Source organism: Macrobrachium rosenbergii, chromosome 2 (genome assembly GCF_040412425.1).
Source record: "Macrobrachium rosenbergii isolate ZJJX-2024 chromosome 2, ASM4041242v1, whole genome shotgun sequence".
In the NCBI taxonomy this organism is placed as follows: domain Eukaryota; kingdom Metazoa; phylum Arthropoda; class Malacostraca; order Decapoda; family Palaemonidae; genus Macrobrachium; species Macrobrachium rosenbergii.
In genome coordinates, this window is record NC_089742.1 from 48,723,743 (window position 1) to 48,751,242 (window position 27,500).

Below are 27,500 nucleotides of genomic sequence, written 5' to 3' on the forward strand. Positions count from 1 at the left end.
ACCCCAATTCCACAATCTCCCTCTCCTCTTCCCCAACTCCACAATCTCCCTCTCATCTTCCCCAACCCCACAATCCCCTCCCCTCAACCCCACAACCCCTCTCCTCTTCCCCCAACCCCTCAACTCCCCTCCTCTCCACAAACCCCTCAGCTCCCCTATCCCCCTCCTCTCCCCAATCCCACAACCTCCTCCCCTCTCCTCTTCTCCAACCCCACAACCTCCCTCTTCTCAATCCCACAACCCACCTCCCTCAACCCCACAACCCCCTCCTCTTCCCCAACCCCTCAACTCCTCAAGCTCCACAACCCTGTCTCCTCCGGCCACCAAACCCCCTCTCATCTTCCACAACCCCTCTCCAACCCCCAACCCTACAATCCCCTTCCCTCCCCAACCCCACAATCCCCTTCCTCCCCAACCCCAAAATCCCCTTTCTTCTTCCCTTCCCTCCCCAACCCCACAATCCCTTCCCTCCCCAACCCCACAATCCCCTTTCCTCTCCCCAACCATACAACCCCTCCCCTACCCCATAACCCCTTCCCCTCCCTCTCCTGCAACCCCACCCTACCTGTCCCTAACCTGAAGAAAATCGATCAGCGATTTTCCAGGTGAGATCGCGTGTGGAATCACAGGTGCCTTAGCGACACCAATTGACGGTCCCCCACCAGTGAGAGGGGTGGTGGTGGGGGGGTGGATGTTGCAGCAGAGAGAATTATCAGCGAAACAGCAATAAGTGCCACGCAGGAAGTCCAATTACCTAATTGCGTCATGCTGTTCTAAAAAGCTAGTGGGTGGGGGGGGGGCGGGGCGGGGTGATTGACGCATGCAAATCACTGTTGTACATTCGTTGCGTGACCGAGAGATGGCTATTATTCTGCGCGGTGTTTACACGAAGAAGAATTCAAGGCAGTGATTAAGGGCCGGGTATTCAAAGTTTCTGTGATTCACAGACAGGTCTGTGAACTATATTAAAGACGTCCAGATGTATAGTTAGCGTATAAGGTGGAAAATGAGTTAGATATTCATCACGTAGCAGAGAGCGCAGTCCACAGACATGACAAGGAAGGAATGATATGCAGAACGTTTGTAGTTTTATGTATATATATAAGTATATATATGTATGTATATGTATATATATAAATATATAAATATATTTATATATATTATATATATATATGTTTATATATATATATAAATATATTTATATATTTTTATACATATATTATATATATATGTTTATATATATAGATATATTTATATATATTTATACATATATATTTATATATTTATATATTCATATATACATATATTTACACACTCACACACATATGTATTTATATACATATATGTATATATATACATATATATATACATATAGTGGATACAAAAGAGAAAATAGTCTGGTGATTTTGAAGGGAGTGTTCGGAAGTGCGAGATTTCATAGTTTACAGTCAGTAAAAGAAGGCGCAGAAAGCGAGTTAGTCACGAAAGCCTTAATGACAGGATATCACGATGCACTTTTTTTTTTTTTTAATAAAAAATGCAAAGAAATTTTCTCCTTTTAAGGTGACGAAGGAACGTTCACTTCGCGAGCCTTCCATACACGTATACGTGTACATACATCTATACATGTATACAGACATATGTGTATATCTAATTATATGTACATATATATATATAATTATATATATATAAATACATATATATATATACATATAATATATATATATATATATATTATATATATATATATATATATATATATATATATATATATATATATATACAAACTTGTTTATATAGATACATAGATAGTAAGTTATATAGACAGCTAGATAATTTGGCACTTTTATAAATATCAGGAAACCAACAGACAAAAACTCATTATGAAATATAGCAATTGCCTCATCACAGACTTTGCAAGCTCATCGTTTATTATTATTATTATTATTATTATTATTATTATTATTATTATTATTATTATTATTATTAAGAAGATTTACCAAATAATCACCCCTACGAAACAGACCTAAAAAATACAGAAATAGATAAAAAAAATAAATCAGATGGTCTTGCCATTCCCTAATAAGCGTCAACTTAGAGTCAATAGAATAGAATATAGAATTTAGGTCGAATGCCAAGCGCTGGGACCCATAAGGTCACTCAGCGCTGAAAGGGGAACTGACAGTAAGAAGTTTTGACAGGTGTAACGGGAGGGAAACCTCGCAGCTGCACTATGAATCAATTGTTAGCGAGGTTGGAAAGTCAGACGAAAGAAAGAGAATATGAACGGAGGTACAGTAAGAGGAATGAAAGGGGTTGCGGTTAGAGGCCGAAGGGACGCTGCAAAGTTCCCTTAGTAATGCCTACAGCGCACCAAGCGAGGCGTACTGACGTCACTAACCTCCTACGGGGCAGCTTGAGAGTCAACTTCGATGCAAGGAAGTGCTGTTATTTTAATTTTTTTTTTATTTTGTTAGTTTTTTTTTATTTCGACTTCCTGTCACACTGCGTTAAAGTTCTTTGTGAAACCGCTGCATCACCAAAGTTAATCCCCGGAGGTTTTTTTTAATTTTTTTTACTGGGAAAACTCCGACTTTGACCTTGAACCTTTCCTCAATGACTTCGTTATTTTTACGTCAATGTTTTTCTCTCTTTTTTTTTTGAGTGGTTGTTTGTTCAATGTCAAGTCACGTTTCTTTACCGGAAGATGCTCTCTCTCTCTCTCTCTTCCTCTCTGTCTCTCATTCTCTCTATATCTAAATATATATATATATATATATATATATATATATATATATATATATATATATATATATATATATATATATATATATATATATGTATATATATATATATATATATATATATATATATATATATATATATATATATAATATATGTGTGTGTGTGTGTATAACTGTGTGTGTGTATACAAATAGATATTTGATCTTCCCACTGGACTGAATCCCAAAGCTTGGAGTTAGTGCAGTTCACGCACAAATGCACGGACGCATGGTACTGCACATAAACACCAGGATGACTGAAGCGATTAATTAAAAAAAGCATTCCGGGAAGGATGTTGACACTTTTTCTGAAGCATACGATATTACCAACATGATACTCGCTTTTTGATAAAGGAAGCCTTATGAACAATGCCTATTTTTTTTTTTAACCTAGTTTCGGAATTACGGAAAAATCCTTTGCTGTCACGTGGATGCTTAGTTATATATCAAACAATCAGTCAGAATTGTAAAGCATCTTTAGAGGTCTGTCCTTAGGTTGGAGAATCAACAAAAACAACAACAACATAAATAAATAACAATAGAAAAACAACAACAAAGATAAATAACTAAAATAGAATATAAGATAAACAACGAATCAAGCTCGCCTATCCGCTTTAAATTGTGCAACAAAATGATGAAATAATGTCAAGTCACCATAACACCGCATTCTCGTTTCTTTGATGGAAATGCGTAGAATAAAAAAAAAAAGAGCAACGCTGTGAAAATCTTGCCCCTGAATAGACCAAGGTGTTTATGCTCGCCGAATAAAGTCTGCCTTTCTTCCCAACTTATAACCAGAATCTACTGAAAAAAAATAAGAAAACGACGATTCTGATCAGAGTGTGAAGTCACTGACCCCTGACTGCGATAAGAGAGAGAGAGAGAGAGAGAGAGAGAGAGAGAGAGAGAGAGAGAGGAAGGGGTATACATACCCAACGACATGCCTGTCATATGAGCTGTCTGCGCATGGCAACAGCGCAATACGACCACCAACGGGATAACAACGCCGTCTCCCAAGTAACAGCTATTTTTTTTTTTTTTATCTTTTATTAGAGAAAATATACAATACTTTACAGTTTCAACAGTATTGCAAGCAGATTTTTATCAAAGTTGACTCAAATTGACCAAAAATTAACATATATAATTTTAACCTACCGTCTGAGCAGACATATTTTTAACGTGTACATTTTTTTACAACTAATCTATGTAACAACATCAGTAGCAGTGGTAGCAATGTGTCATCTTCCAAGCCTCACCATCGAGAAGTAGATTTCTCGAGTTTTTAGAGTTTCAACTCGAGAAAGGACGACCTTTCGCCTCCTAGGAAATCTCTTTTAAAGTTTCAACTCCAGAAAGAGTATACCACTATTCATCACGGCGTCCCGAAGGCGGGGAGCTCCAGTCTCGTGGTTTACATGACCTTTGCGCATGCGCACACGTGTCATCATGATTTCCCCACGGTGCAGAAGAACCGAGAGAGTAGAGTCACGTTTACACTTATGCACTTATCTCTGCCCCAATTTTTCTACTCATTCGCGTGACCTTTGGAAATGATAAAACTGTGTTCGATAAGCGAGGCTGGTTTCTTTGTGTCATATCTAATCTCCTGGTCTGAAAGGTGGGCTTTTCAGTGAAGACGTTTATTTATTTACTTATCCACTTTTTTAGTTGTTTAGACTTATCAATGAGAATGGTTGGTATACCTACTGTAGAAGCAATTTCATGCTTATTTGTTGATGATATATTCTGAAATAATTAAAATAGGTGTATGTAAAGTTATTATTATTATTATTATTATTATTATTATTATTATTATTATTATTATTATTATTATTATTATCGATGACGTATTCTGAATTAAAATAGGTGTATGTAAAGTTATTACTATTATATTATTATTGTTATTATTACTATATTGCTAAAAAAATTCACAATCTCGTGAAAAACAATCTGTGTAAGGAATATCCACAATTATATATTACACAGTAATATATTTGCTATATAATTGTGGATTTTCATTACACATTATTATTATTATTATTATTATTATTATTATTATTATTATTATTATTATTATTATTTACTGCGTAGACTACAGACCTCGGGTATCTTGCAATTCTGTTTAAGAAGGTACGTACCTTGCTATGGTGGTACATACCTTGTAGCGTTATGTCGTCAACGGTACTTCTCTTTCCGAGTAAGAAGTTAATAAAGCAATGCAAGGAAGACAGGAGAGAGTTCCTCAGTTGGATGGACAGGGCAAGAGAAAATAAACTATTACAGACTATTGAATTTCGGGATCTGAATTTGTTGTCCTCCAAAAAGACAGAAAAAAAATTGATATTTAATCTGGGATAACGAAGATGTAGTTCTAAGGCCTCCAAGGAATCATCATGAGACTAGGTGTAATTACAGTATGTACGCCTAAACCTAAGGCTGTGTAAGATAGCTAATCGTCACAGATGATAGGCCTACGGCTCTCACCTTGTCCTTGTAGGCCTATCATGAGCTAGTTTGTTAAGTAGGCTTAATAGCCTTATTAAGCCTACTTAACTTAAGCTAGCTCATGATAGGCCTACAAGGACAAGGTGAGAGCCATAGGCCTATGCTGCTAATGCATGCCTACAAGGAAAAGTCTGCCGATTAATTACTTTCGTTTTCGAAATGACCTTAGAAGAAAACTGACGCGTTTTGATTTTAAATAAAGGGTATTTTTCTGCATTCATAATTAATGAAATTAAACCATTTCATTCTAGTACAATTGTTCGTTATAACCCGTTATTTTTTAGGATTTCTGTGGAATCCTTTTCTCCAGCCTTTCTTATTTTCTTTCTTTCTTTCTCCTCTTAACTTTTGCGATATGTATTCGTCATTTTGAAAGTAGAGTTCTTTAGGAAAAAATTTTAGCTTGCTGTAGAGTCTATCTACTTCACCCAATGATTGTAGTCACATGCATGGTCTAGTGAAGTTCTGTCCTTTGTTCTTAAACTTGGTATTCTACTGAGAATGACACGAACAAAGAAGCATTCGCCATGTTTTCCGTTCAAGCACAACTAGACAATAACTAGACTCAATAGTTTTTATCTTTATAAGGAACGGCTTAGGAAAGCAGTGCAATGATCTCGTGCCTGCTTCCACTTTTATGGGTGTCTGGACGAATCCGGGTAAAAAAAAGTCACAGAAAAAAATTCACTTAATCTTATGGGTGTCTGTACGAATGCAGGTAAAAAAAAAAAATCACAGAAAAAAGTCACAGAAAAAAAGTCAATCTTTCCTAGATAGTGACCCGCTAGGGTTTTTAACCCGGCATGTACCCACCTTTGCGGCGTGTTTAGTACAAGCCAGTTGGGGATTACCGTAAAAACATAAACAAAAGACTGTAAATTAATGTAACTTTTTCCTGTGACTTTTTCCTAGCCAGAATTGTGGTTTTTTTTTCTGACTTTATTACCGGCCACCGTCCAGAATCATTCAATATGACTTATTGCCGCTTGTTTCAACTCACTAAGGTTTGTTTTAAGTTTCCCCTCAGTCTTTCTCCTTCATTTACAACATATTGACGTAGCGTTCACCCTTCTGTTTGAAGTTACCCCTTTTGAAATTCTTAGTACTAGCCGCCGAGATAGGAACAGTACTCTCCTTGATCTAATTTTATTTTATTAGTAAAATGGCTGATATTCTGGGTAAAACTCTAACAGATGGCTAAAAACCTTTTGTATGTTGAAAGACATTTCCTTATAAGTATGTATCAAAGAATGATCAGGCAGTCTTGCTCAGGTTTACAGATAGTTGGCTTCGAGCAACAACATTCTCTCCTCCTTCTTGGAAATGTCAGTCCCAAGCGATCGGATTTACTCAATAAACACATCACCTGCAAGACTACACGGGACTACAGTCCCAGCTCAACGGCGTTGCAGCTTGCAACTTGATTTCTATAAAAAAAAAACTCCAGCCACACTAGTCGGCATTGGGACAAGTCAACGACCCCAATTCCACAGCAATTCGCTGAGGTGGGGAATCTCTGGTCGTTCAAACAAGTGCTGTGAAAAGTCGTCCATGATTGGAATATAGAATTTAGGCCAAATGTCAAGCGCTGGGACCTATGTGGTCATGCAGCGCTGAAATGGAAATCGACAGTGCGAGGGTTTGAAAGTTGTAACAGGAGGAAAACCTCAAAGCAGTTGCACTGTGAAACAATTGTTAGAGAGGGTGGAAAGTCAGGTTGAAGAATGAGAATATGGACTGAGGTACATTAAAGGAATGAAAGAGGTCGCAGCTAGGGGCCGAAGGGACGCTGCAAAAGAAACAACAAATGCAAGGCGATAAGTTGTGGCCTAAGAAGCGGGTCTCTTGTTATGTAAAGTTAAGTGGTATAGGTTTGGTCACCGTCTGGGTGGGTGACCGCAAATAGCGAAATTCACATTGGGTCACACTGGGTCGCCAGTAGCTACGAAAGAGCGAGAGGGGTTGGGGGGCGATGCTCCATTACGTCCTTCTCTTTTTCAATAATTTTTCGCTTCGTTCTTCTCTTTTTCAAGCCATTAAAGAGCAAATGGGACTGCCCCTCCCCTTTCTCTTCTAATACGTTTCCGTTCCTTTCCCTCTATGACCTTGAGCAGAGGGGATAGTTATAACTGTTTTCCCCAGGAAGGGCGACTGGTTCTGTTCTACCCTACGGGGAGCTTGGGTCCGATCTCGCACGAGGAGAGGAATAACGGAAACAAAATTTAAATCGGAGATAACGGTTAGTAAGGGTGTGGGGGGGGGGAGGAGAGAGAGAGAGAGAGAGCTAGGGGGTGGGGGACCGTGTATAGCCCCTGGCAACATCCCAAGGGCTCCCACACTTCCTATTGCCTCCCAGCAAGAAGATCCTCTTTTTTTTTTTAACACTTCGAGAAAAGAAAGTAGATTCTCAAATGACTCGGGGGTAAGAATAGCTTACTTTCTTCAGCGAAAGCGATTTGCATCGATGTGAAAAAATTAAAAAGAGCGGATGGAGGATAAGCAATATGCACAGAAATGAATCTATAGCTCTCTTTCCTCTCGCCAGACCGTTTAACTCGCAAGACTCTCCCACACGAAGAGAAATCTTACGAAGTCTTTAAATTAAGTTTACGATCTATATATTTTTTGTATGCGGTATTGTTGTTGATAATTTCATACATGGTTGAACACTGGCCTGAAAAACTCATTATTCAACGTTTCTGTATATAAAAATGTTTTTGTATAATTCTCGTAATGCTCTGATGGTAAATTCTGAAAGCAGAGAGATAAAGAATCTTAACGATAAAACGACAGGCAAAGAATTCTCGTGTGTTCAAAGGGTAAATATTTGTGCAAGATGAAAAGATAACAATTAAAAACTGCTTAGGCGCAATAGAGTTTTCTGTACAGCCGCTACAGCGTATAATCAAGGCCACCGAAAATAGATCTATCTTTCGGTGGTCTCGGTATAATGCTGTATGAGCCGTGGACCATGATACTTTCAGCCACGGCCTGGCGTTGGCCTGTCCTGTATCGATGCCAGAAGCACGATTATGGCTAACTTTAACCTTAAATAAAATACAAACTACTGAGGTAAGAGGGCTGCAATTTGTTATGTTTGATGATTGGAGGGTGGATGATCAACATACCAATTTGCAGCCCTCTAGCATCAGTAGTGTTTAAGATCTGGACAGAAAAGTGGACAGAATAAAGTGCTGACGGACAGACAGTTGGCACAACAGTTTTCTTTTACAGAAAACTAAAAATGCACTAAGCACTAAGTTAAATGACTTTTCCACCCCGTTACCAATAGTCATCTTTAAGCAGATCGAACCGGCTAGGAAAGAAAAAAAAAAAATGCAGTTTTAAGGCCTGTTTTTCCTTCTCCTGAGTCAACACAGCAACCACGCTGCTGAAAACGTGAAGATTCACAGCCGTGGTTTGGTTTCTGTCGATGTCCAGCACCTCGCGACGCCTGTTTCAGCTGCATCGGGTTTGATTGTCACGTATATAGGAAGTACATTGCCTCCGTCTGTGGATGCCAATAGTGGTGCTGTGTCTACTATTCCTGCCTCGCTTGCATCAGAGTTATTTTCTCCTCGACGATGTGGTGATGGTGCTTCTCTCTCTCTCTCTCTCTCACACACAAAAGTTTTGTTGTTATTGTTTTCAGGGAGTTTCTCTTAGTCCAGTCTCTCTCTCTCTCTCTCTCTCTCTCTCTCTCTCTCTCTCTCTCTCTCTCTCTCTTTCTTGCCTCTCACAAAAGCTTTATTATTATTTTCTGGGAGTTTCTCTTAGTCCAATCTCTCTCTCTCTCTCTCTCTCTCTCTCTCTCTCTCTCTCTCTCTCACATCCACATACACAAATTTTATTATTTTGAGGAAGTTTCTCTTAGACCAATCTCTCTCTCTCTCTCTCTCTCTCTCTCTCTCTTCTTTCTTGGCTCTCACAAAAGTTTTAATGTTATTATTTTCAGGGAGTTTCTCTTAGTCCAATCTCTCTCTCTACCAAAAATTTGTTATTTTAGGAAGTTTCTTTTAGACCAATCTCTCTCACAAAATTTTATTACTCTCTCTCTAGAGTTTCTCTCTCTCTCTCTGGCTCTCTCTCTCTCTCTCTCTCAGCTCTCTAGAGTGGAAGCGAGCTATAGCTAGGTCGAATAATTAGGCTCATTCGCTTCCAAAAAGTAGACGCAAAGGTGCTGTTGTAGCAGCGAGCCGGCCCTGCTAGTCAGCTTGGCGACAAGAGATGACTCCTAGGTAGGAAGAATTGAGTTGCATCGCCCAAGAACTAGGCCAAGTATGGGCTGAGAAAATGGAAGGGTGTCATAAGGAAATGGCAGTGCAATATCACCATTTTTAGGAATGAATTGAGCAGGAGCGGCTGTTATTGAGATACTAAGTAAACGGAAAATGTACGTGCTTTTGTTTCCGTTGGGCGAGCTCTGGTGTAAGGGACGCACTGTAGAGGAAGTCGAGTTTTTGTCTGAAAAAGAACTTTGTAATTTATGAGACCGAGAAACATTCTGAAACGAGCCAGAAATGTTAAAAAACGTGGTATTTATGTGACACGTGTAAAAAAAGTATCAGAATTTTTTTTAGAGGATTTATAAGTTTAAAAATGTGAACGGAACTAAATATGACAGGCCGTCAAAGGCCTCCAGTACTCTTTATGAAGTTTATCAAGGATTATGAACTTATCTTACAGCAATGTAGAGATTTTTTAAGAGCCCTAACGACCCCCAACGTACATTTTTAGGAGGACTTTGAACCGTGTTTCCAAGAGGAGGAGATCCCTGCCCTTCTTGGCATCTGGACAAAACTACTGTTAATGCCTTTGACTCGGAAACTTTTCCTTGTGGAACACTTGACAAATTTTAAGAGATTTGTCGTCCTGTGTGACACATTTTCAGAGCATGTGTCGCCTGTTCCTTTGTATCTCCTCTCCTCCTTCTCCTATTCTTCTTCTTCTGCTACTTCTTCCTCTTCTTCTACTTCTTCTATTTCTTCTCCTTCTTCTTCTTCTGCTCCTCGTTCTTCTTCTTCTTCTGCTCCTCGTTCTTCTTCTACTACTTCTTCTTCTTCTTCTTCTTCTACTACTACTACTACTACTATCACTACTTCTCCTTCTCCACTACTTCTCCTTCTTCTACTACCTCTTCTCCTTCTTCTACCACTTCTTCTTCTTCTTCTACTACTTCTTCTCCTTCTTCTCTTACTTCTTCTCCTTCTTCTTCACATTAAGCAGAGAATTTCAAGAACAAAGGGGTATCCTCTCTTGTGACGTCAGGGTCCGACTTTGTAAAGAGCCATAATACTGTTGGTTATAAGGCGTGGGTGAAGAGAGAGAGAGAGAGAGAGAGAGTGGGTGAGTGGAGATAATGAATGAGCAGAGTTCTGGTGAAAATCTCACTTTTTGCACTTTCATCACGCCCATGTTGGATTCTAGTATATATATATATATATATATATATATATATATATATATATATATATATATATATATATATATATATACATACACATACACATACATATATATATATACATGTATATATGTATGTATACATATATATCTATGCATAATTTCTTTTATCTGTTTTCCCCCTTGTAAAATAATCAATATATCATTATAATCGCGGGATGGCACTATGTTTTTGAAGCCCGACTACAAGAAAAGACCCTTACGGAACCTCAGCATAAGAATCTTAAGTCAAAAACATGACATATGTCACATCTCCCTGTGACGTCATCGCCATGTGACGTCATCGGGTGCCATGGTGCCAAAGTTTGCATGACGATTCCCATTGTCTAGAACTCTAGATCCTCAACTGTGCCACGGCGCGGATATAAATATAATGTCATTAGCCCCCCTAATATTCTTTTGATCTAATCTGCTTAAAATCTCTTCCTCTAGTTTTTTTATGGTTTTTATTATTATTATTATTTTGGTGCTTTATGATTTTATTATCAAGTTCTTTGAGCGCTTTCCGCGTCGCTCTGATTCTGATGCGAAGCGATTTACAGCAGAGGTAATGTGTCTGGCTGTCTCAAGTCTGATTGCCTGCGTTTTAATGTGTGTAGATCGCCACGAAGATTCGATGCACTATCTCTCTCTCTCTTTCTCCATTTCTTTATCTCTTTCTCTCGCTCTTTTCTCCATCTCTCTCTCTCTCTTTCTCCATTTCTTTATCTCTCTCTCGCTCTCTTTTCTCCATCTCTCTCTCTCTCTTTTCCATTACTTTCTCTCTCTTCTCCATTCCTTTCTCTCTCTCTCTCGCTCTCTTTTCTCCATCTCTCTCTCTCTCTTTTCCATTACTTTCTCTCTCTTCTCCATTCCTTTCTTCTCTCTCTCTCTATTCCTTTCTCTCTCTCTCTATTCCTTTCTCTCTCTCTCTCTCTCTATCTCTTTCTCTCCTCTGTTCGTTTCTCTCTCTCTCTCTCTCTCTCAATGACGTCTCCACTCTCTCTCTATTATTATGATGTCATAAATAATAAAATATTTTATGAAAGACTAAAACATCCCTTTGAATGTGACTTTTTTTTTCTCAATGAATCATTAATATACTCCTCTCTTCAGGCGCAACACAAAGCAAGTATAATTATACACCAATTACTTTTACGTGAGATATATATATATATTTTTTTCTCATGCAAATGACATTAGTCTTCGCAATGCATCATCAAATTTTATATCACTAGACACCTGACTTTCTGGAAAGATAAAGATCCTAGATTCGCGTCTATAAGTCAGAATCAATTCAAGATTCATGTATCTATTCCAGGATTCCTTAGTCCACTTCCGTACAAAATTCCATCGGAAACGGTCGATCAATTTCAATTCACAAACCGTGCATCTATTCCTTTGTCCATAGTCCACTTCCGTACAAAAGTCCATTGAAAATTCGTCAGTCAAATTCAATTCACAAACCATGTATTTATTCCTTTGTTCATAGTCCACACCGGTATAAAATTCCATTGAAAACATTAATTCAAATTAAATTCACAAACCATACATCTATTCCTTTGTCCATTTCAGTACAAAATTCCATCGTAATCCGTCTATCAGTTTCAGTCCTCCGTAGGGAGCTAGTGCCGTCAGTGCACCTCATGCGGTGCACTGTAGGCATTCCTTAAGGTCCTTTGTAGCGTGCCTTCGGCCCCTAGCTGCAACCCCTTTCGTTCCTTTTACTACCTCCTTATATTCTTCTTCTTCCATCTCACTTTCTACCTCTCCTAACAACTGATCCATAGTGCAACTGCAAGGTTTTCCTCCTGTTATACCTTTCAGACCTTTTACTGCCAATTTCCGCTTCAGCGCTGAATGACCCCATTGGTCGCAGTGCTTGGCCGTTGGCCTAAATTCTACATTCAGTTCAGTTCATTAGCTCAGTCTGAAATAGCGCGAGAAGTTCCCGGCGAAGCCGAAATAGCTCTGGCCTGACTGACTGACGCAAAATTCATCTGCAAGAAGTGGAATGAGGTCAGCCAACTTTAAACTCGTCTCTATTGATTTGAATATTGCCATAGGATGCCAAGAGTCGCTGGAAGGATGATCATCCTGGATCATTTGCAGCAGGGAAAGGGTAAAGCGGCGGTGGCGGCGTCACCTATCGTACTACTCTTCTGTGCAAGTTTTTCTTTATCTGTTTATATATATATATACATATATATATATATATATATATATATATATATATATATATATATATATATATATATATATATATATATATATATATATATAAAATTGGTGCCTCACGGGAAAGAACGATTGGTCTGAAAAGGGAAATTTGGAAAATCTTCAGAATGCAGTTAACCCATTTTCGAAGCCTGACTTTTTTTTTTTTTTTTTTTTTTTTTTTAATAATCTAGGCTTTCTTTATGAAAGTCCGCCTCCGCAGTTTTTTTTTTTTTTGCGTATTTTCCTTAATTGAAGCTCCCATAAATATACAGAAATTACTTCATCAGTTTTTCAGAAGGATAAACACATATGCTTATTTGTAAATAGAAAACACAATTTTCAAATATATATATATATATTTAATTTATATATATACAGTATGCATGTATGTATATATATATTATAAGAGAGAGAGAGAGAGAGAGAGAGAGAGAGAGATTCTGACTGTGAGGTATGTTCAGTACACCTCATTCTCTTTAATGCGTGCATACAGTTTACGTACAAGGTTTAAAAAATTCTACTTTCATTAATGTACGCCTCCTATACAAACGTGAAGTAACCCCTAACAATAACTAAACAATGAAAACTTTCTCCTTCTTGTTTGAAAGAATATTCAATCAGTATTTCCACAAACTCGCTTTTACGTAGACCTATAATGCACAGAAACAGAACTGGAATCAAGTGTCTTACCACGCGCACACCATCTCTCTCTCTCTCTCTAAAGAACTAGAAATTTTTTTCCGTTTTCTTTGCGCTAAAGTTTTAGCAATTGTCTCAGAGTCCGTTTTTAATGTCCGTGGCGTAATTGCTTCTCGTCCGTGGTCCTTGACTGAAGACGACCAGAGCTGCAAAGCATTTGGGAGCCGTATTCGAGAAGGTTTTAGGTATTCGTTTCTTCTTCAATTAATCGTTGTAGTGCGTCGTTCTGTGGTGTACTTATCATCGTGGTTTATTGGGAAACTTCTTGTCTTTGTTCCCCTGGTACTGGCTGTTAACGGTAACGCTGAATATACGTTGGGTTTTCCCGTGGTTTGAAGATTTATCGGTTCGTCTCTATGATTGGTCTATTTGCAGCTCGAAGGTAAGTCACGCGGTTGTTATATGCAGGTTTATATTGATCTGATAGGTTTTTAAATGTATGTTGCCTTTAAGGGACACCAGATGCTTTATTAGCCATTGAAGCAGAGCTGGAGAATTCAATTTTTCATAAGGTTTCCATTAGTACTACAGAATAAGACTACATTAATTAGTACTACAGATATTGCATTGTGGCTCTGGTCGTAAAGTTTTAATAGGCACTCAAGGGTTAGCAATTGAGTTACTTGAGGTATTGCATTCAAATGTAGCAGGGCTTAAAATCGTATGGCTTGCAAGAGTATCAAAGAAGCGTGCAAGAAATTCTTAGGATTGAGGAGCACACCGCACAATTGGCCGTGAGACTTGTAAAGTTATGAGTTTAGTGACTGTACATAGGTAAATGGAAGTTTTAGTATAGTGAAAGTGTTAGTGGTATCTTTTTATAGATTGTGCAGTAATAGTTAACGATTGTAGCACATCAGGATGTTAACCAGGATGTCGACTGAAGAGTAGTCTGTGGAAGCAAAAGGCTGCAGACTGGAGTTTTAAAAACTTCCAACTAGGATGAGTATTAAATTAAACACTTTTAAGACCGGCATTATTCGTTAAGCATGCTATTACCCTACAGTTGCAGTAATGTATTTTAGATAATGTTATATCCTTCCAAATTTCATTAGATTTGTGGTATCAAACTAAGGGAATTCTACAGAAAAGCTCCACTGGGCGCCGTGTTTAGTACCAACCCTCGGCGATGAATGAAAAGCGTGAACAGAGTTTTTCAAACGGTCTCTGTAAATTCTTCAAATGATCTATTCCGTACTGAATGACATACACCCTTTTCTGTACTCAGTAAAAAAAAAAATACTAAAACTGTAAAATTTTCAATGGTGTGTGTAAAATTTTCGAATGAAATCTTTAAAATTTTCGAATGGTGTCTGTAAAATTTTCGAATCGTGTCTGTAAAATTTTCGAATGGTGTGTATGTAAAATTTTCGAATGGTGTGTATGTAAAATTTTCAAATGGTGTGTGTGTAAAATTTTCGAATGGTGTGTCCGTAAAATTTTCAAATGGTGTGTCCGTAAAAATTTCAAATGGTGTGTCCTAAAATATAAGTTGCCAATACACGGTATGTAATTGTAACCTACATTTTCTAAGAACTTTTTCGTTATTTTGAACCCCATAAACGCTACTCGCAAATGATAAATAACTTAGATAATTTTTATTGTAAACTTTATTTTACGCCTATAAAATTTTCTGAGTTCCCTTGACTCTCATTCCATCGGCCGTTAGCTCAAAATATCATGCACATTAGCCTCGAGCGTTTGAAAAGCATTAACTTGAATACCAGAAACACTACGAAATAAATTTTGGCATATAAAATGAAATTACTTAAATGAAGCCCCTCTTTTTTTTATCTGAATTTCCTTAGTGACAAGTAGACTACTTGTCGGTTGATGACGTAGGGGCTGAAGTTCCGCCTACGCATGCACCTTGTCCAATCAGTTAGACTGTTTCCAGTCGGAGCATTTTTCAAAGTCCGCCCACGCATCCGAATTTCCCCAGTGAAATTGAGCGGTGTCCAGTGACCGCCAATATTAGTAATCACGTGACTTTTTCAACCAATTATATTTCATTTCCCTTTGGAAAACACGTGATACTACAGCTACACCGATTTAAATTTCAGTATGAGCGTCATTTAGTACAATGGCTACTGTTCAAGCACACGTTTTTAGTGTCCACTTGATCCTTGGAGATTTGCAAAGAACTTTCATAGGGATAATGAAAATGTTTTTTGGAATATTTTGAAAGCCACGGAGTTTTCCCAACAATCACCCGCCGATCAAGAGAATTTACCAGACTCCGATGCGGACACCTTCCTATTCGTCTGTCAGTAATTATGGTATGATTGCTTATTGACACTATATATAAATATATATTACAGGGAATATGCGAAATCTAGGGATTCCACGAAATACGTAGGAGTTTGTGAAGTGAGCAACTCGCTTAGGAACATTTGATCCCCGAAGGCTATACTAAACACGGCGAAACACATTTGACCTCCAGGGGCTAGTACTAAACACTGAAATGTTTGACCTCCAGGGGTTAGTACTAAACACTGCGAAACATTTGACCCCCAGCGGCTAGTACTAAGCACTGCGAAATGTTTGACCTCCAGGGGTTAGTACTAAACACTGCGAAACATTTGACCCCCAGGGGCTAGTACTAAACACTGCAAAATGTTTGACCTCCAGGGGTTAGTACTAAACACTGCGAAACATTTGACCCCCAGGGGCTAGTACTAAACACTGAAATGTTTGATCTCCAGGGGTTAGTACTAAACACTGAAATGTTTGACCTCCAGGGGTTAGTACTAAACACTGCGAAACATTTGACCCCCAGGGCTAGTACTAAACACTGCGAAACATTTGATCCCCAGGGGCTAGTACTAAGCACTGCGAAACATTGGACCCAGGGCTAGTACTAAACATGGCGAAACACATTTGACCCTCCTTAGTCATTTAATGTTTGAAAAATACCAAAGCAAAACATTTGACTCCTCCAAGCTTTAAATGTGACTCAGGGGTTGTTTTTTTTTTCCAGGGGCTAGTACTAAGCAAAAATTGATTTCTCATAGGGGATTTTGGGCCCTAGGTCATTTAAAACTACCAAGCCCAAGCTGCGATTATTTTTTTCCAAGAGAATGGCAAAAGTGACCAGTTTTCCTTACTAGTTTAGGTTAGCTGGTGCCCTTAATGTTATATCGTTAAAATGAAGCCGAAGCCATTCAGAAACCAAAACCAGGTGTTCTAACGTTGCCGGTTCTGTTACGCCTATCGTATTGCTGGCTGTTTGTGAACGCGTATTGAGTAATTACACGTGATACGGGAAATGCTTTGTAATGGCACCGAAGTTAGGGTATAACAATAGATTTTCTGGTAGATTTACACGCATTTTTAACGAACTCTGTCGATTTTCGTTGGAAATACAGGCACGCATTTTTAACGAACTCTGTCGATTTTCGTTGGAAATACAGGCTAGGTCTGGGGTTAGGGTATGGGTACTTTAACTCTACAAATATTGATTTCCGAGCAAAATAATCAAATTCGTTCAAAACTTGTGAAAATACGCCAAAAAAATTGTATTAATAAACTGTCTTCACGCAGAGCTCTCAAGACTTGTATAGGTCATTTGACCCATACAGAATCATGGGAGTGTAAGGCAACTAACCAGTCGCCTTTTCTTGCAGGTGGTAATTTTTAGAAGTTAATGGGACTTATTCGGATAATTACATAAGACGGGGTGTAGGCAATTAAGTGGGTAATTTTTGGTCATGGGAACTTATGGATTAAGAACTAGGTATTCGACCAGTTAAATTCCCAATCTATCAACAGCTCCTTAGTGTCTATGAACACTACAGTTTCTTTCCGAAGTTAAAAATTCCTACCTGGCAAATATTTACTGTAAAATGGGTCCTTGAATCCAAGTGGAATAAAAGGGTAACTTCACGTGCTCTACGACTTGAAGCTACTTGACAGGGCAGTACTGCATTTAGTAAAAGCTGATTATTAATAATGCTCTCTGGACTAACAATGCTTGTAACTCACTATTGTAAGGAATTCCTCAATTCATAGCAATGTAGTTTTAGGTAAAGTGGGTCGAAGTGCTAGCTACTCGAAGGTATATCTTTTTGACATGGCATAAGGCATTGCCTCTTGTGAGTGGGTAACTCTGCCTCAGGACTTTGGGATTGAAAATTTTGGCGTTGTCAGGATATGTCGCCTTGTTTCAAGGTTAATCTTGCTTTCGTTCGGGGCAAGTGAAACTATATTTGCTAGGAAGACGTTGATAACTTGACTCTACGCATTGTAGTCATTATAGTAAGATTTTATTGTAATCCATTATCGCATTTTGGACTTGAAAATACCATTTTACTGTTTTGTGTGGTTGAACACTTCAGACATTGATTTAGTTAGCAAATGACCAACCACACCTAACCTAACCTAGGGTACTAGGGCCTCGCCCCATTGTTTATTAGTATATGGTGTTAGTTTGAAAGCATTCCATAAACTTCCATTAATCAGAAATATCAATGAGATTAAGGTCCTTATTATTAAACTGGTTTTTACCCCCACCCAACAACCTTGATTTCCCACTGTGGTCCCATTGTAGGATATTAGGGTGGGATCCATTAGCTCTTCAAAGTATTTCACTGGGGAAACTTGTCAGAAAATTTCAAAGCAAACATTAAAAAGTTAAAATGTTTTTAAAGTCCAAAATGCTGTGCTAGCTTAAAAGCAGTAAATAGTAAACTTTCTCTTGCTTTAGGAAAGTGTTTAACCTAAAACTTATAATTTATTAGAGGAAATATACAATCTTACTTTCAATAGTATTAGTCAGAATTTTATCAAAGTTGACTTGACTTTACTAAAAACAGAATATAATTTTATCGTTCCATTCGGGTGACAAATATTTTATGTACATTTTACAGAATATATTTCAATGGTAATTTATGTAGTCACCCATATAAGATTTTTTCAGTATATATCTTTTTTTTTATCCTTGATTTTAGAAAGTTTTACTCCTGCTTTGTGGGCTAACCAAATCCCAACAACTTTGCTGTGTTCCTGTTCTTTTTTTGAATGTGCTTCAAAATCTAATCCCAACGCAGTCACACCAATTTCTGAAAATTTCGTTGCCTAGTTCTGATGAATTTTCATTTTTAATTCTAGTAGAACGACTTTAAAGGTTCTGAGAACTGGCAATAGTCTTTACCACTGTTGCTTACTCTTAGTAATGCTACAGTAATCCATAAGTGGAGTTCTTGGAGACTAACTATATTAGTTTCTTTTTGTGACTAGGTTTTTGTAGGCTACATATTAAAGTTTATTTGGTATTTCAGAATGAATATTGGTGCAAGGAGGTCTTGGCTGCTTGCTTTCTCCTGAAGTGGTAATGACAAGGGCACGGTCTACGATTTTATGAACCTAATTCACGACTTGGTGCGTGGGAAGATGCCATCACGAAAGTTTATTGGATGAATTCACTCCTGTTTGAGTTCTCATGTGTTTTGTGAGACTACCCAAAAACGGAAAAACTTTGACATTGAGAGAGCAAGTGAGTGAATGGTTTATCTCCTGTATGAGTTATCGTGTTGTTTGAGACTAACCTGAGATAGAACGTATTTGATATACAGAGAGCAAGTGAATGGTTTCTCCTGTATGGGTTATAGTCTCTTTTGAGACCAATCTGAGATAGAAAAATTTAATATATAGAGCAAGTGAATGGTTTCTCCTGTGAGTTAGTCTCAATCTGAGATAGAAAAATTTAATATATAGAGCAAGTGAATGGTTTCTCCTGTGAGTTATCGTCTCTTGAGACTAACCTGAGATAGAAAAACTTTATATACAGAGAGCAAGTGAATGGTTTCTCGTGTATGGGTTATAGTCTCTTTTGAGACCAACCTGAGATAGAAAAATTTAATATATAGAGCAAGTGAATGGTTTCTCCTGTGAGTTATCGTCTCTTGAGACTAACCTGACATTGAAAAACTCATTTGACATACAAAGCAAGTGAATGGTTTCTCCTGTATGAGTAAGTGTCTTTTGAGACTAGCCTGAGATACAAAAACTTGATATACAGAGCAAGTGAATGGTTTCTCCTGTATGAGTAAGTGTCTTTTGAGACTAACCTGAGATAGAAAAGCTTGACATACAGAGCAAGTGAATGGATTATCTCCTGTATGAGTAAGTATCTTTTGAGACTAACCCGAGATAGAAAAAGTATGTTGTTTGACATACAGAGAGCAAGTGAATGGTTTATCTCCTGTATGAGTTATCGTGTCTTGAGACAGACCTAAGAGAGCGTTTGACATATTAAGTGAATACACTTGAACTAATCTACTACTGTGTGGAATACATAATTAACTTTGAGTTGTTTGACCTGTATGAAGACTTAATGCTTAATTTACTGAAGTGCAGAATACAGTAACTTTTGAATTACCTGAATTGTTTTTCTCAATCCTTTCATGAGTGTGAAGATAGAAATTTTTTTATTGAGGGTTTTAAAAGTATATTGCATCACTTTCATAATGGTTTCTCTAGCCTTGGGTGGTCTTCTATAACTCAGTATGGAAATTACTCGGTTATCATACGTCTGCCATATTTCAATACGTAGTCATTGAGTCAAAGATTTACTTGGAATAATTCTAGTCATGAAGCCATTGTTGAAAGTAGTAACTATTTTTAATTATACGGTAACATTGCTGTCGAAGGGCAGGCCAAAATAAATGCTGAATATAGTGAAACTTCAATTATCTGGGAGTTGACTTCAGTGCTTAACAGCTAGTGATGAACGCTTCCATTGAAATAATTTTAATTTAGGTTAACCGAAATATATTCAACATAAATGAACTGCCTAAAAGTGAAAATTGCTCTTAACTTATCTTTTAAGGGAAAACTTAAGTTCCTCACTGGACCCGGTCGATATCGCGCTCTGCTACCACTGTGCTGGGCCCGCGTTCGATTCTCCGACCGGCCAATGAAGCAGTAGAGGAATTATCTCGAAATGTGGTTCGGAGTCCACAATAAGCTGTAGGTCCCGTTGCTAGGTAACCAATTGGTTCTTAGACACGTAAAATAAGTCTAATCCTTCGGGCCTGCCCTAGGAGAGCTGTTAATGAGATCAGTGGTCTGGTTAAACTAAGGTATACTTAAGGGAAAATTAATGTTTTGGGTAATCTCATTTGCCTCAAAATTCAAAGAATTTATAGTGAAGGCATAGTTGTTAAAGCATCCTGTGGTTAAATGTGGTATTGCAAAATGAGTATTCAAAGCATTATCCGTGACGTATCTTGAGAGGTTATCTCCTTGCTGAAAATTTAAAAGTAAGAGTAATGGTCTAACATACTTCACTTCTGCATTAACCGATAGTAATACCTGGTAGTAAAATATGGTCATAAGTCTTAATTTTGCTAGACCAAAGCAAGCAACGCTGCTCTCCTACAGTACTTTGTTCAAAACTGCATTAAGTGCTTTGGCTAAAAGGAGGGCCACTGTCGACTTTACGTAGTTATTAATTTGCATGAATTGGCCAAATAAAAAAAAATATACGCCTTACATTGAGGTAGGGTTAACTACACTTCGACAATGGTAGTTAAAGCAGTTTGCTGATCACTAACTTGAGTAACGGGTGTTTTTAGTAGGATTTATATTTTAAAAATTACCATCACGAAAAGGTAAGAAGAAAATTGGAAAGTTATAGAAAACTATTGTTTGCAATATAGGCCAATTGTATTCTAGAAAAGTCACTATTCCAAAAGTCAATTATATAGAGTAAATTGAAAGGTTTTATCAAAAGCTTGGTATATGTCCCATGTGTTTCCCTTATCAAGAACGTCAGGGAAATCATTAAAAAGATGTATATTTGAGTTTTTATGGAACGGAAACTATCGCCCGTTAAACAGGCAGACACTGTATTCAATAAGATAAGGGAGCCATTGGAATGATCAATGTAACAACGAAAGTAGATTCAGTATTTTTCAACACATTTTGTAAGTCCCTCATAAAAGAGTAAATGGTTATGAACTTAATGTGTATTACTGTAAGATGACATCGTATATTTTGGAGGTTGAACAAAATATGACAGCTATTGTAGCCTTCCCCTACTATGATGACATAACCTCACGGAAGGTAATGAAGATAGAAAACTACCCATATGTGAACTCTTAAGAGTATTTATTGGTTTTTATCGAGACATGAAGAGTTAAACCCAAAAATTGAATAGAAAACTATTTGGGGAAATAACAGTAAATTGATTAATAGTTAAGGATAGAGAAATTTTGTACAAATATATTCACGGAATTCTGGCCACAAAAGATACTGTATATGATGAAAATATCAAATAGTAAACTGTGAAAACTGCAAAGAGCCAGAAAATGTGATGCTTTTAATTTATTTCTTTAAGTGTAACAAGAAACTGCTTAATTGGTTTTGTGATTTATTAAATGATTTGTCACATCAAGACAGTTTATTGAAAATTTTAAAATAGGATTTTGAAGCACAATCAAAAAAGGACAGGAACGCTGCTGTAATTCTGATTTGTGACTATGTTGTTGGGATTTGGTTAGCTCACAAAGCAGGAATAAGGGAAAAAAATAGTATTAGACGGTTTATAAAATCAAGGATGATAAAATTATGTACCAATAAAGCTTATATGGGCAACTACAGAAAAATGTTAACGCTGAAATACATAGATTATCTGTAAAAAATTTATATTTGTCAACCCGAATGGTACAATAAAACTATATTTGTTTTTGGTAAAGTTAAGTTAGCCTTAATTTCTGATTGTAATGCTATTAAAAGTGTAAAATATTGTGTATTTTCTCTAATAAGAGATAAAAATTACCATTTAATATCAAGAGGTAAATCGTTACATTGCAAATGGATTTAATAATAGCTGACGAAGCTTCTAGTTTACAGGGAGTGTTTGTCATGTTGGCAAGGTTAAGTGATCCTCTCAACCGTAACATTGTAGATTTCGGAAAAAGTATGTTTTCTTTTTATGATATAAAGATTAAGTAAACTCACTACGAAGCCACCAAAATTGGACATGGTCTTGACTGTAATTAAGGTAGTTTTCTCCCGTAGGGGATATTACTATCAGTCTATAGGCATTAAGTTTTTTTGCAGCGTCCTTTCAGCCCTGGCAGAAACCCCTGTCATTCATTTTATTGCACCTCCATTCATTTTTTTTCTCTTTCCACCCGTTCCTAACAATTTTCATAGTACAAGTGCGAGGTTTTCCTACTGTTACACCATTAAAACATTCTTTGACTCTCAATTTCCATCTCAGCCCTGAATGACCCCATAGATCCCAGCGGTTGGCTTTTGGCCCAAAATTTATACTCCAGTACAAAAGGTTTTCTGGTAGTGAGGAAAAAATTACTTAACGCCATTCGATTGACTGCCAGTTGTATTTTTTGGATATTTTCGTAATGCTTGTGAGTGATTTGTATATTAGTGACTTTGAGTGCTCTCTCTCTCTCTCTCTCTCTCTCTCTCTCTCTCTCTCTCTCTCTCTCTCTCTTTCTCTCTCAGTTAAGGACTAGACTATAAGGTTTTTTTTTACGATGTTACATTGGTCGTTGATGATCTCTCAATATATTTCAAGCTGCTTAATCGTTTCTGTAGGGAAATAACCAAACATCGGATGAAGAAATCTGAACCTGTAGAAAAAGAACTTAAAACCAGTCAGTTTTCATTCGGCGTAGGAGGAAATAAACATTTTTCTTCGAATACTAATAGGAAATGAAACTGGAAGACTCATTCTCTCTCCAAGGAGGGTCCATTGTCCTCATTTTCATAATTTACTTTCCTCTCTGTCCTGCCAGTTTTATCGTGGCCATTCGAGATAGTGAACGATTTTGAAATTCTGGTTGAATTGTGGTTGAAATTGCGGTTGAATTAAGCGAAGCAGCAAATCCAGGACTTCAATATTGGGAGAATTCTTAAGTTTCAGACTGTTGGAGCTAACCTTATGGTTTTGCCAAATTCTATAGCCTTTTTCTTCAAAAATGCCCTTCTATAATTTTCCTTCAATTTTTCTTTAAATATTTTATACAGGTGTAGGGTGAATTTGAGGGTTGGCCTAAGAAAGGTAAGGAAATTAGAACATACCAGGTGCATAGTTAGGGATATGGTAAATGGAGTACGCGGTGGTACGGTGTTACAGCCATACCTGAAGGCAGGAGACCACTTTAAGCCATTAGGCCTATGTCAGGGCTAAATGACTTCATAGGTCCCAGCGCTTGGCCTAAATCTTATATTCCATTAGGTCTATAGTTTACATTTCATTATGGAGGTCTGCGACCCGCTACAGAAGGTGAATTACAATTTACACACGTCATTACTTAGACATTTATGGAAGGATTTGTCAAGGGCCCTAACGAATTCGCGGTGCTACTCTGGCTCATCTACCCATCACCTGCCTGAGGTGCTAGTACTAAACATAGAAGCAGTTCCTTGGGACGCAGTGTTTAGTACTAGCCCCTCGGGGATCAAAGTATTATATACACCAATTTCTATATTGTGTGGTTGACAATTTATTATATCAATAAACGATATCTTCGTGCGGCCATCTGCTTTACATTAAGATACGGTGTTTAGCACCTCGGAGTAGGTGACGCGTAGATAAGCCAAAGCGCCAGGTTCGGTACGACCATGACTGGGGTTCAGATCTTGGGATTTTAGTACTCAAGGGGTCTGATTTGCCCTTACGCCATGAATAATAGTCAATAACTGCATTCCTTAAAGCTAAAATATTAAGGCAGCTCAAGTGTAAGTTTGTGGTTGTGACTAATTTCGTCCTATCAAACTTTAAACTCATGGCAGTGTTACCACTGTCGCAATCATTGATAGGGATAGTACTATAATGTTAATGGTCTCGCTATGACATCTACAAACTTTTTACGCCCAAGTCCTCACAAATCTCTCTCTAATATAAAGAGCGTAAACTAAGTTAAAGCTTCGGTTCACGTGAGATTAGCATCCTCATAAATTTCATAACGTAACTTGAAGCCTGTAATTTCGTAAACCACATAATCCGTTACCAACATCAATTCGATGACGTCATCCTCATCCGCCTGATTTATCACTACCATAAAACCTCGTCGCCTACTTTATCAACTCATCGCCAAACGAGAAGACTCGATTCATCACCTTTGTCATCATCCATCAAAGGCTGAATCTTTCTCCTTTGGCCTTCGTCGGTGTCTCGTTATGTGTATCATCAGACAGTGTCATCAAAACAGCGCCTCAGCTGATGATCTTTATCGGGTTCTTTTTTGGCGCCAAGGCGAGGTGGTCTGTCCCTACAACGCCCCCTCTCCTCCTCCGCCCCACTATCGTACCATCCCTCCACCATTATCGTACCTCCTCTTCTCCACCAGTATCGTATATTCCCTCCTCCACCAGTATCGTACCTTCCCTCCTTCCCCAGAATTGCCCTCCCCACTCCCCTCCCTCCTCCCTCCTCCTCCTCCTCCTCCTCCTCCTCCTCCTCCTCCTCCTCCTCCTCCTCCTCCTCCTCCTCCTCCTCCTCCTCCCACCCAATGGAGACGTGTGCCAACTGGAGAGTTTATGATACTGCTGGGAATTCTTGACCAATCTCGAGTAGAAAAAATAATGAATAAAAAATGGAAGAAGAAGAAATAGAAGAAGGGCGACCCCTTGTGGTATGGCTATTAAGAACGAGCTCTGATGGGTGGAATTTAAACGATGATGATTATGACGAAGATGTTTCAAGCCCGCTTTTGCAATTAATCGTTTTTGTATATTACTATAAATTGTCCTTATAACACTGAAAAAAGTCTTATACAGCACATATCCTCGAAGTATATTAAGTTTCTACTTTAAGATCAGACTAAATATCTTGATTCACGTGGGTTCGAATGCAATTTGCGTAAGACGCCCGAGCACAATCCCTCTTTCTTGTGAGATCGAGCAGCGCATATGATGACTTATTTTTAACCTCGAGAAGATAAATGTGCCGCTGAAAGCTGGCATCATGAGACGAACGGTTACAAATGAGAACTTAATGAGTACAAAAATGACTGCTGAATCTTTAAAAGAGCTAAGTTTTTAAACAGGGAAATTGCTTATTTAAAAGCACATAGTACTGTGGTTCTAAGGTTGGTACCTTTACATCGGCTCGCATTTCCCCACTTTGTAATTCTTTCATTTTACTTGGAAACATTATTTTAAATTAACCAGTGCTTTTATTCAGTATTCTGTAAACATTATCAATTAATCTGGTCTCTCGTTTTCGTAGACACAAATTTCAGAAAAGTAATTGTACAAGATTAAAATTTAGCTTCTTGAAATCTGGAGGATGAAAAAGGACTTTACTTAAATTGTGTCAATATCTCGCTTTCAAGATAAAACTTCTGATCAGAGAACTTACTGTAGGTATGGCTAAATTGACCAGCTTTCATAGGTTTCCTTTGAATAAGACCCTGTACATCAATATACATTATTAAATCTATCAACAGATGTGTGTGATCATTTACAGGGTGTTAGTATTTATATCGGAGACGCGTAACTGATTGTTGACAAAATGCACAATAATATTACCTCTGGATCTGACGTGACAGGTTTGCTGTCGAATATGACATCAACCTTGAAGAGTTTCTCTCTCTCTCTCTCTCTCTCTCTCTCAGGTACTCATTCGAGGCCTAAAATATTGAGTGGCGACGGGCGCCTGTGCTCTGACGTTGGCGCCAAGAACAGAAGTAGTTCTAGCTGCTCATGTAGTAGGCCTATTCTCGGTTGAGGGTGCCAGAACAAGGAAGCTAGTTAGAAGCTGGTGGTAGAGAGAATCTCGGAGGAGAGAGAGAGTAAGTGTTGACGTAGAATCAGCTGTTCGAGTTGGGTTGACTAAACCATTGTGACGTGTAAATGGTAGTATGAAATGCTCTCTCTCTCTCTCTCTCTCTCTCTCTGGGTTGACTAAACCATTGTGAAGTGTAAATGGTAGTATGAAATGCTCTCTCTCTCTCTCTCTCTCTCTCTCTCTCTCTCTCAAACCAATGTCTCAGCCTAGCAGATATTATCCTTTCTACAGGCATTATAGAGATACGAATCTCTCTCTCGACGAAACACTTGATCAATCTAGCAGTAAAATCTTGCTACAGGCATTCTGAAGACATGATTCTCTTCTCTCTCTCTCTCTCTCTCTCTCTCTCTCTCTCTCTCTCTCTTCTTTACACACCTTTGCAAGACCGCTGAACTTTTGTTAGGCTCTCATTTAAATGTCCTTAAAGGAATGTTACGTAAGCAATGGTTGACTTTATCAAAATTTCCTCTTGAAGGTGCAGTGGTTTAGATAATTTAGAAATCTAGTAGGCCAGGTCAACTGCTACTCAAAAATTAACAAAAAAAAGAACATTTCTCACAGGTTCACATAGGCCTAAACTTTAGATATCACTCCAATATAGGTAACCCCTCTCCTAATATAATATAATGTATACATATAACTATATAATATATATACATATACATAATCCTTTTGTATGGATTTGAAAGTCAGCAACCTTATAAATATAAGACTCATCCTCATGAATCAAAACTCCATCAAATGTTTTTTAATTTTAATTTTTTTTTTTTTTTTATATTCTGGCCTCATTACGAGTCTCGGGTCTCAACTCAAATTAAAAACCTAAGACTTATATACGATGTTGTTCTAGGTTCACCTTGGACTTTGGAACTAATAGCTTTTAGTGGATCAAATATAAAAATATAGAGATACCGAAAGTATAAATGGGTGAAGTACTGTAATACGCAGGCGCGATAAGAATCTTAACCCGATTATCATCACGAGGATTAAGAAATATCGGAATATATTGTGAATTATCGTCTTATGATAATATTCAACCCCGAATCTTTGAGATTAATCTCGTAATCTTAACATTAATCAGC

At 37.8% G+C, this 27,500-nt stretch overlaps 1 protein-coding gene across 2 annotated transcripts in view; it reads left to right on the forward strand.

Annotated features, from left to right (window-relative positions):
* Positions 1-27,500, forward strand: part of LOC136846479 (uncharacterized) — a 191,342-nt gene that overhangs the window by 26,218 nt on the left and 137,624 nt on the right. Inside the window, exon 1 of one of the 2 annotated variants that reach the window (XM_067117333.1) lies at positions 13,834-14,031. The exons of the other annotated variant lie outside the window; for it this stretch is intronic. The gene's annotated coding sequence lies outside the window, so the exon portion shown is untranslated. Of the gene's footprint in view, positions 1-13,833; positions 14,032-27,500 lie in introns of those variants that run through there. 2 annotated transcript variants of the gene reach the window in all.